This window comes from Hippopotamus amphibius, chromosome 5 (assembly GCF_030028045.1).
Source record: "Hippopotamus amphibius kiboko isolate mHipAmp2 chromosome 5, mHipAmp2.hap2, whole genome shotgun sequence".
NCBI lineage: Eukaryota > Metazoa > Chordata > Mammalia > Artiodactyla > Hippopotamidae > Hippopotamus > Hippopotamus amphibius.
The window spans coordinates 112,733,774-112,745,159 of NC_080190.1; the positions used below are offsets into that span (position 1 = coordinate 112,733,774).

Here is an 11,386-nt window from a genome sequence, read left to right on the forward strand (position 1 = left end):
ACTGAACCAATGCGCTGCAACTACTGAAGCCCACGCGCCTAGAGCCTGTGCTCCCCAACAAGAGAAGACACTGCAATGAGAAGCCCACACACTGCAGCAAAGAGTAGCCCCTGCTCACTGCAACTAGAGAAAGCCTGCACGCAGTAACGAAGACCCAATGCAGCCAAAAATAAATAAATAAATAAATCTTTAAAAAAGAAACCCCCAAAACCATCTGGATCATCTAGATTAGCACATTCTCACTCATCAACACACGCAGCCCATCAAGGGCTGTCCATTTTACAGATGGAAAACAGCCATTGAGAGGATAAGTCATGAGCCAATCAGAAAAAGAATGAGTTTTCTGCTTCAGTCAGTGGTACTAAATAGTAATATTACCCTAGATTTGGCAATTTCATTCACCTATCTCTGTCTGGTAATAAACAGCTCCTTGAAGACAGCAACTCACCTTCATTGGTGCATACCCAGAGCTTAATACAGCATCCTCTTAATAGAAAATTCTCAATAAATATTTGTTGAATGAAAGAAAATAATCTTTCTGGCCCAAGGGCAATTTTATTTACATATTGGATAATTAAATCAATTCATTTTAACATACATTTACTAAGTGTCTAGTCCCCTATTGGGCAAAGTTCTAACAAAAATTTTAATATATGGCAGCATCAAATTCATTTATGCATTTCTACAGTTTTTCACAAATAGATCAAAAGTAGATGCATATACAAATGAGTACCGAAGATGGCAGTGCAGATTTCCAAGAGGAGGAAGTTTGTCGCTGCTGGCATATTCAAAGCTGAACTGAACGAATTTCTCACGTGTCACGCGGGAGCTGGCTGAAGATGGGTACTCTGGAGTTGAGGTCTGAATTACACCAACCAGGGCAGAAATCATTCTCTTGGCCACGAGGACACAGAATGTTCTATGTGAGAAGGGCTGGCAGATCCAGGAATGGACTGCTGTGGTCCAGAAGAGATTTGGCTTCCCTGATGGCAGTATAGAGCTTATGCTGAAAAGGTGGCCACAAAAGTTCTCTGTGCCCTTGCCCAGGCAGAGTCTCTGCGTTAAAAACTCCTAGGAGGCCTTGTTGTGTGGAGGGCCTGCTATGGTGTGCTGCGGTTCATCATGGAGAGCAGGGCCGAAGGCTTCAAGGCTGTGGTGTCTGGGAACTTTCGAAGACGGAGGGCTAAGTCCATGACATTTGTGGATGGCCTGATGATCCACAGTGGGGACCCTGTTAATTACTCTGTTGACACTGCCGTGCACCACGTGCTGCTCACACAGGGTGTGCTGGGCATCACGGTAAAGACCATGCTGCCTTGGGACCCAACTGGTAAGACCGGCCCTAAGGAGCCCCTGTCTGACCACGTGAGTATGTGGAGCCCAAAGATGAAATGCTGCCCACCACCCCCATCTCCGAACAGAAGCGTGGGAAGCCAGAGCCACCTGCCATGCCCCAGCCAGTATCCACAGCAAATAGGGTCTTCTTGGCTGCTGGATCTGAAGTCTTGATGTTACTCTATAAAGACCTGTAATAAAATCTTTTTAAAAGACAAAACAAACAAGCAAATAACAACAACCACAACAAAAACAAATGAGTACCAAGTCCCTACTGGTTTTTGAATTTGGTATATGTCCTCTGCCAGAGGATGCTATGTTCTGGGGTAGGCTGATGACTAGTTAGAGCACAATGTAGGGCTAACTTTTACATCAAACCCTTCCCTCAATCCCTACATCATTGGAGCCAATATTAACATTAATATATTTCCCTTATATTTATCTACAGTTTACAAAGCATGTTCACATTCAGTAAGTTTTCTACGCTTCTACGAAATAACTACGATTATCTCCATTCTACAGATTCAACCTTCATTTAACAAATATTTACTAAAATGAGCCAGATGTTATTCTAGCTACTAGGTTAAGAATTGAGTGCAAAGTTCTCTACTCTGATAGGACCTGACATTCTTGCAGGGGCAGACAGATAGTAGACAGAGAACAAAACAGAAGATAATGATAAGGGTATGAAGACAACGAGATGGTGATGTGATTGAGAGGGACTGGTGTTGGGAGAGGAAAGGCTTCTCTGAGGAGGTCACACTTGAGCTGTGTCCTTGATGGAGATCAGAAATCAGTCCCAGGGAATAGTGTTCCAGAGAGAGGGGGCGGCAAGTTCAAGAAATTCAAGGTGAAAATCAACTTGATATGCTACTCAATACTCTTTAATGGCCTATGTGGGAAAAGAATCTAAAAAAGAGTGGATATATGAATACGTATAATAGATTCACTTTGCTGTACACCTGCAACTAACACAACGTTGTAAATCAACAATACCCCAATAAAAATTTAAAAAAAGAAGAAAAAGAAGAAGAAGGAAAGTCAACTTGATATGTCCAAGTGACACAAATGAGACCAGTGGAAGGTAGGAAGGGACCAGACCAAGTTGCCCTCCTAGGTTATGACAAGGCTGGTTGGATATTATTCTGGTTACAGAGGAAATCTATGGAGGGTTGTAAGCAAAAGAGTGACTGCTGGGAGACATTTCTTTCTGGATTCCTTGTGCTCCTACATGTTCGAGGTCCTCTGAGCAAAAACATTTATAGCCATTGTTTGTACAAGGAGATATTCCAGGATAGCAGAGTTTAGGGATATCTCTCTTTTTCTCTGGAGACATCCCAGGCTGATAAAGATAAGGCCCTTTTCTTTTGCTCCCTGGAGGCGCTTAGCTTACATTCCAAAGTAATGAGTAACCTCTCTCTTTAGAGGGGAGGATAGGCAGGTTACCAGCGGCCATATATAAAGTCAGGTTTTCCTAACTTCAGAGTTCCTCTCCTCTGATACACCCCACTGGTGTGCAGGTATCATCTGGTCCTTGTCACACTGGGGAACAAAAGCGAGGTATTGCTCTGGCTGCTGCTTCTGCTGTGAGTGAGAAATGGTCTTTGTCTCTGACCCAGAGATACAGAGGTCTCGTGTCTTTCATTGCTATAAGCACTTAAACCTGTGATGTGGTAGGCTAACTTGTTAGCTTCCAAGTGGGGCAAAATCTCAGACCCTTCACGCTTTCTGATTGGTCAAGGACCTAATCCAATTTGCTTTGGAAAAGGATTTTATCATAAGGAGACAGAGGGTTACAGAGTTGAGATGAGGTGGACCAAGGTTCTCATTTGGACTTCCAACACAAGAAAGTTTTTTAGGTACTTTCTTTTAGTGCTTTTCAGAGGAAGCCATCTTGGCTACTCTGAGTTTCTCTTCTGAACCCTCTAGGTGTGTCATCATATAGTTCGTGTTTATAGATTATTCATACCAGTCTTCTAAAGGAGAGCTATATTTTCAAAAGGTGATTCAAATAGACTCATAGAGATAGAAAGAAAACTGAGGGTTACCAAAGGGGAAAGGGGAGAGGGATTAAATTAGGAGTTTGGGATTAACATATACACTACTATATATAAAATAGATTAACAACAATGACCTACTGTATAGCACAGGGAACTAGATTCAATATCTTGTAATAACCTATAATGGAAAAGAATCTGAAAAAGAATACATACACACACATACACATATACAAATGAATCACTTTGCTACACACCTGAAAGTAACGCAACATTGTAAATTAACTACACTTCAATTTAAAAACACAGATAAAAACAAAACAAAGCAAAACAAAAAGCCGTTGCTGATTAAAGGTTAAAAAAAAAGTAAGGTGATTCAAGAAACAGCCCAATGGAAGAAACACACAGAAAGTCAGGAAGTTCTACCATAGACTTTATGAAAAACAAGGTAAATAGGCTAGTTCTAGGATTCCTTTTAAAAAGAAGAGTGCAACCTGATGGATTCCCATTTGAACTGAGTTTACTGAGAAAAAGAGTTCACATAAAGCAGTCCTCACATTTTGTGAAAACTCATCTGAAGATGCAGCGCAAACTTCATCACCCTTCTCTCTGTCGGAGACTGGATGCTCCAGCCCACGCACAGCAGAACCGCCTCCCTCGGGATGCAGGGCTCAGCTGGTGTGGGAGGCTGTGATCGTTTCATGTCACCTGGTAAGAAAGAGCAGTCAAACGAGAAAGACTCTCTGGAGATTTCTCCTTTTGTTTTTGTTTTGACTACGTGTGTTGACCATAAAGCAAATGACGCCCTTGATTGAACTTACTGTTTCCAGTTCCTACTGAACATCTGCTCTCAAGTAAAGAATACTGTTTGGATCCAAAATCAAAACAAAAGAAAAATCCACATTAAGGAGGGGAATCTTGTACCTTCTTTTGCAATGTCCTTTTCCCCCCTTATTGATCTCTAAAGTCTCCTGTAGTCTCAGGGTTTACAGTTAGTATTTTCATCGCGGACTCACATTTTCAGAGGAATTTGTCATGTCAACATTTGTTCTGCATTAGGCTGTTGCTTGCTGCAATATTGTGCCCTGTTTCAGAAATGGGGAAACTCCTAAGAACTGATCCCTTGGATAAATTACAATATTCTCTGGGTGGCCATCAGAGCAATGGTTCTCAACCTTTTGTACCGAACATCTTACCACTTGCAAAATGAAACAAACATGTTTCTATCATTGTAGAGGCAAAAATACTACTTTTTCCACAAGAATATTTCCATATTAACATGCATTCTGTTGGTAGTTTAGAACTTTTATGAAAATACTACATACCACCCAGCTACTTCATAGGACCAGCTTATAATCTGTTGATTCCAGATTCGAAGGAATTACACCTTGGAAATAGGTGTTTGGTGACTATGGCTTTAGGTGAGTGACATTTGATCTAAGCAACTTGTAAAAATGTTAATCTCATTTATATTATTTCTGGGACTCTCTAAGGGGTTTCCTGGTAGCAGATGTGTATAGGCTGCAAGAGTTGTGTTCTTACATGCAAGGTCTTACTTTATTTTATTTTAATTTTTTTTTGGCCTTTTTTTGGGCTTTTTTTAAAGTTCATAGCAGCACTATTTACAATGGCCAAGACATGGAACCAAGCTAAGTGTCCATAAATAGATGAATTGATACAGAAGATGTGGTACAAATATACAATGCAATACTACTCAGCCATAAAAAAAGAATGAAATAATGCCATTTGCAGCAACATGGATGGACCTAGAGATTGTCATACTAAGTGAAGTAAGGCAGACAGAGAAAGACAAATACCATATGATACCGCTTATATGTGGAATCTAAAGTATGACACAAATGAACTTACCTATGAAACAGAAACAGACTCACAGACATAGAAAACAAATTTATGGTTACCAAAAAGGAAGGGGGGAGGGATACATTAGGCATATGGGATTAAGAGATACCTATTACTCTACATATAAAATAGATGAGCAGCAAAGATTTACTGTATAACACAGGGTGCTATGTTCAATACCTTATAATAACTTATAATGGAAAAGAATTGAAAAAAAGGAATATGTGTGTGTGTATATATATATATATATATATATATATATATATATATAACCGAATCACTAAAAAATGATATAAATGACATATAACATTGTATTACTTTAAAGTGTAAATGACTCAATATATGTATACATTGCAAAATGATTACCAAAGTTCAGTTAACATACATCATCTCATACAAATATGAATTTTTTTCTTGTTATGAGAACTTTAAGATTTACTCACTTAACAACTTTCAAATATAAAATACAGTACTGTTAACTGTGGTCACCAGGCTGTACATTGCAGCCTTGGAATTTATCTTATAACTAGAAGTCTGTACCTCTTCTCCCCCTACACCTGTTTCACCCACCCCCCGCCCCTGCCTCTGGGAACCACCAATCTGTTTTGTTTCTATGAGTTTGGGTTTTGGGTTTTTTTTTTTAGATTCTACCTATAAGAGAGATCATACAGTATTTGTCTTTCTCTATCTGCCTTATTTCATTTAGTATAATGCCTTCAAGGTCCATCCATGTTGTCCCAAATGGCAGGATTTCCTTCTTTTTATGGCTGCATAACATTTCATTGTTTTGCATCTTCTTTATCCATTCATCCATTGATGGACCTTAGGTTGTTTCCATGTCTTTGCTATTGTAATTAATGCTACTATGAACATGGGTGCAGATATCTGTTCAACACAGTGTTTTTGTTTCCTTCAGATGTATTCTTAGAAGTGGAATTGATAGATTCTCAGTCTGGATTTTAGTACCAACCTTAATTCAGGTATTTCTAAAGATTCTCCAACACGAACCTCCTTACTCAGTGTTTGCTAATGCCAAATGAGCAGAGAAAGGGGTTCCTGAAAATAAGATGATTCACAAGGTGGATAATTCTTGGGCAGATGTTCAGGAGCTGATTTATCACCTGTATGAAAAGAACAGAAAACAATGAACTGAAATAACAATCAATTTGATTTATGGCATTATGTATTTAGTATGGTGTTATGTATGTGGATATAATATATAGATATGGTAGATTTGGAAAAGGAATTTAAACAATTAAATAACATGAGGGCACAGAACTGGGCTTGTTTTCCTTCAAAGTATTTTATTTTACCATGATCTAGTGCTTATTGATTCAAGACAGTACGGCAGAGCAGTAGAGAGGATAAGCTTTGGAGTCAGATTTCCTGGGTTAGTTTCCTGTTAGTTCCACACTTCCAGGTGCCTCCGTGTCCTCGTCTGTGAACACCTGCCACTCAGGGCTACTGTGAGGACTCAGTGGGTCAAAATACGTAAAGTGGGTAGAATAGCATTTGACTCGTGTTAAGGTGAATGTTATTTGGCCTTAAAGGAATGGCGCAGAGAAGACGGCACCTTCTACTCCATGTCAGATCATGCCGTGACCACGCAGGGAGTTCTGTGGGGCTGTAGAGGTCAGGCTATTCCACACACACACACACCCGCCCCCCTTGTCCACACTGCCTTGGTGTCCTCTCTGAGTGGCATCAGACATGAACACCTCCAGGATGCCCCACTGTGTTTAAACACTAAGGACAAGCTTAAGATTTGTGGAAAGATTTTCGCACATATAAACATGTCACTAACAATTTCTAACGTACTCAGATCCTCCAACTTTTAAATTGGGAAGAGAGGGGGGAAGGGGCAGGAGGGAGGTGGGAGGAGAAAGATGAAGGAACTAATAAAACTGTGAAGTGTATCTTCTCCATCATTTAATTGAATGTTAATCAAGGAAAAAAAATGTATGGCAAAGTTTGGCTCCGTGAGTTCAAAGCACATTGAATCCTTTTATAGGACGTAAATCGGCATAAGGTCCAACTTTCAAACTCCTGCATAGAAGACTGGAATATTCTGAGAACGCTTGAGCGCTTATCTAAGTGCCTCCCTCCGCCCCACTCCCTGTAAGACATATCTTCACTGATTCTGGTCTTCACATTTATTTTAAAACAAAAACAAAACTCACCAGAAATCATTCCATGGGAGCTAGTGCTGCCCATGGCCCCCCACAAATCACAAGGGTCACCAGCAGGTTGCCAGGCCATCATGATGCTTAAAACATGCATCATTCTAGGGTGAGCCTTCACTGGATTCTGCGACACATGCAGAGCTATCTGTGGTCAAGCTGATCCACACTGCCTACCGGACTTTGGGATGTTGTCAGCACTGGGATGGATGCTCACGGGTCTCCTCCAGGGTCGGGGTGGGTCTGTCCATCACCCGACCACGTTATGATAGACTCTTCTTCAGGCATTTTGCTAAGAGCACAGAACATTCATACCGTCCAGTGTTGGCTGTAGACTCTCATGGGTGGAAGAGGATGTAATTCACCCCTCCGACCTTAGTCAAAGCTGTGTTTAAGTCATCCCTGCCAGTGGACTGTGACACATTAAGTTTTCCAGGCAAATGTCTCTCTCCACTATAATAGGGTCCCCTGCAGACGGGACGCTTACCTGCCTCCACTGTTTTCCCAGCACCTATCACAGGGCCCAGCACATTGTATACACTCAAGAAATACTGACTGATGACTCTACAACTTCCTTGTTAACAGTTTAAAAGCCAGTGAGTCCTAGGTTTGAGAAAGCTTCAATTATTCCACCTGTATTTATTGGGTGCTGTTTCAGCAGCAGGGACCTCACTGGATACGAGAGATGCTGAGTAAGATGTGGTCCTTGCCTTTAAAGACTTTAAATTTAGTTTCCCTTCTATTTAGCCCCAATTTTTCTGGCTTTATCCTCGTCTTATTAGTCATGATGCCCTGCACAAGGGCCTATCCTCATTCTCCAGACCTACCTGTTGCTCTTCTTACCCTGAATGCCCTCCACCGTGGGTGCCCATGTTCTTACTCGAAAGCCGGATTCAGATCCCTCCCCTCCCCAAAACTCCCCTGTTATCAGCCCTCCCGCTGCTCTCCCCTCCCCCACCCCCCATGATTTTTTTCACGTTATGTTTTTCACGAACAAACTGGAAGATCTAATGACACCACCTTATGTGGTTTTACATTGTTTCTCCAGGCATATTTTATCTCCCAGTGAGGATGGTTTAGCTGTGGATCTTTTCCTCTACTTCCTCGTCTCCCATGGTGCTCACATTGTTCTGAGTACACGATTAATGTTTAATAAATACTTGATTGGATAGAGTAGTCTTTTTCTTCTTGTTTTATTAGTGTATACAGAGACCAACCAGATACTATCTTATTTACAATAATCCATCACAGACTTGAAGACTAAAGTTGCCCCACTATTTCTTAGATCACACAGCCTCATTTCTCTGCATAATTCCTGCTGATCTCATCTTATACCTGTTGTGACCAGAGCTGCATTCTTGGGAGTATGTTTCCTGGAACATCATGTGAAAAAATATTCTGTGGTTAATTTGAGAAACTCTGTTCTGTGTGTTTACTGTGGCTACTCAGCACCTTTAAAACCCTCAGGTAAATATTACACAGCCATAAAAAGAAATGAAATTGAGTTATTTGTAATGAGGTGGATGGACCTAGAGTCTGTCATACAGAGCAAAGTGAGCCAGAAATAGAAAGACAAATACCGTATGCTAACTCATATATATGAAATCTAAAAAAATGGTACTGATGAACCCAGTGACAGGGCAAGAATAGAGATACAGTTGTAGAGAACCAACTCGAGGACACGGGGTGGGGGGTGAAGGGGAAGCTGGGACAAAGCGAGAGAGTAATACTGACATACATACATTACCAAATGTAAAACAGATAGCTAGTAGGAAACTGCTACATAAAATGAGGAGATCAACTTGATGCTGGGCGATGACTTGGAGGGATGGGATAGGAGGAGTGGGAGGGAATTGTGGGAGGGAGGGGACATATGTATAAATACAGATGATTCACTTTGTTGTACAGCAAAAACTGGCACAACAGTATAAAGCAATTATATTCCAATAAAGAGCTTTAAAATGTGAGGCAAAAAAAAAAAGCCCTCAGGTATATTGTGAACCTTCTAAATGTGAGTCTGTTCTGTCATTGTTAACACTTAGAAGTTTGGGTCTTTATTTTCTTTGTAATTACATTTAAATTTTTAGGCAGTATCAATCATTGCTTTACTATGAAAATGTCTTCACAGTTCTCACTTATCTCCAGATTTTGTGACATTATTTTTATTTTGTTAGGCAGGGTTCATAACATTTATATTCCATTTTGCAACCCCAAATACCCTAAATATTCATCTTAATTATACACTTAAATGGAGCAAAGTTCAACAATCATCCTTTTTGGTATAGCTTTTCCATTTCTGTTCTTTATTTTGATTTATTTTTTTTAGATACTTGAATTTCAAACAGATTTTTTTTAAAAAAAAGGGATCACAAAAACAATACCCGAGTTATTGGATTGGCCATAAAGTTCATCGAGTTTTTTGATAGCATCTTATGGAAAATCCAAACGAGCTTTTTGGTCGACCCAATATTTCATGTTGAGATTTTCTCTTACATTTTTAATCTTTTAAAAAAAAATTTTTTTAATTATCTATTTTTTTCCCCTTGTAGGTAGTTTTATTTTTCTTCCTAGATCCCTAGATATATTTTTTTTAATTCTTGAGTTTCAATAACGTAACCAGAGTACATCTCACTTTGATTATCTGGTATGCATTTCTCTTGGCATACGGTATGCACTTTTGATCTGAAGACTCAATTTATCACCTAATTCAGGAAAATTTCCCCATATAACATCTTAGAATAGTTTTACTGATCCATTTATCAGGCTGTCTAATTCAGGCATACCAATTATTCTTATGTTGGAACATCTTTGTCTCCTATAGTTGTCATATTCTAATTGCTTTTATCTCTTTGTAATTGTCTTTGTGTTCATAGTGTTTATATTTCAATCTCCTTTTTGCCAGCTGTACAAATTTCAGTCATATCTACCTACAATGAGTATTTATTAGGATCCTATTGGATTCTAAGCATTGTGCTAGATGCTCCACCATAGTGCCAGCTCTCTGGTCTGAGACACATTTTCGACCTGTCCAAGTCAAAGTCTAAGTGCAAAGAATGCAGTGCATCTGACAGCTTGTCACTTCAGCTCAGCGAGACCCTTGTTGAGCTTTTGACCTATGGAAGTGTAAGATAAGAAATCTGTATTATTTTAAGCCATTAAGTTGGTGGTGAGTTGTTATGGCAATAATAGAAAACAAATACAAACTTTGGTACCATAAGTGAGGTGTTGTCCACAAATACCTAAAAATATGGACGTGGCTTTAGAATTGGGAAATGGGCAGAAGCTGGGAGAATTTTGAGGAGCATGACAGAACAAGTCTAGATTGCCTTGAACAGACTGTTAGCAGAAATTTAGATGTTAATGGCTCTGCTAAAGAGGACTTAGAAGGAAGTGAGGAATATGATAGAGAAAACATAAATTGCCTTAGGGATACCATAATCATGGAGAACAGGCTGTTAGTAGAATATGGATATAAAAGGTACTGCTGATGAGGACTTAGAAGGGAGACAGACAGTTACTGGAAACTGGAGGACAGGAACTTCTTGTTACATGGGGGCAGAGAGCTTAGTGGAATTGTGTCTTGCAGTTCTGTGCAAAGTAGAACTGGTGAGTGATGGTATTGGATAGGCTGAGATTTCCAAGGAAAGTGTTGAAGGTTCACGTGACCTTGTTTCACTGCCTAAAGTGGGAGAGGAACGAGATAGATTTAGGGAAGAATGTTTAAACTGAAAGAAACCAGGACTTGATGATTTGGGAAATTCTCAGTTTATCCAGATGTCTAAAGATGCTAAAATGAAGAGATTCAGTCAGGAGAGCATGGTCTGGAGGAAAAGCAGAGGGCGTGGCTGGACCCTTTGCTAATAAAAGAAGACTAAAGCTTCAGAAGATTGGGTCACAAAAAGTCTCTTTGTAGATGAAAAGTGCAGCTCATAGATCCCATTAGCCATCTCAGCAGATGCCAAAAATGGAGCTGGGATTATGTAGGAATGATCTCTGGAGGATCTTCTTGTCTGA

The 11,386-nt window shown here is 39.9% G+C and overlaps 1 pseudogene; it reads left to right on the forward strand.

The window, feature by feature from the left end:
* The first annotated feature begins 738 nt into the window (after positions 1–738).
* LOC130854280 (40S ribosomal protein S3-like) lies at positions 739–1,532 on the forward strand (annotated as a pseudogene).
* The last annotated feature ends 9,854 nt before the right edge of the window (positions 1,533–11,386 follow it).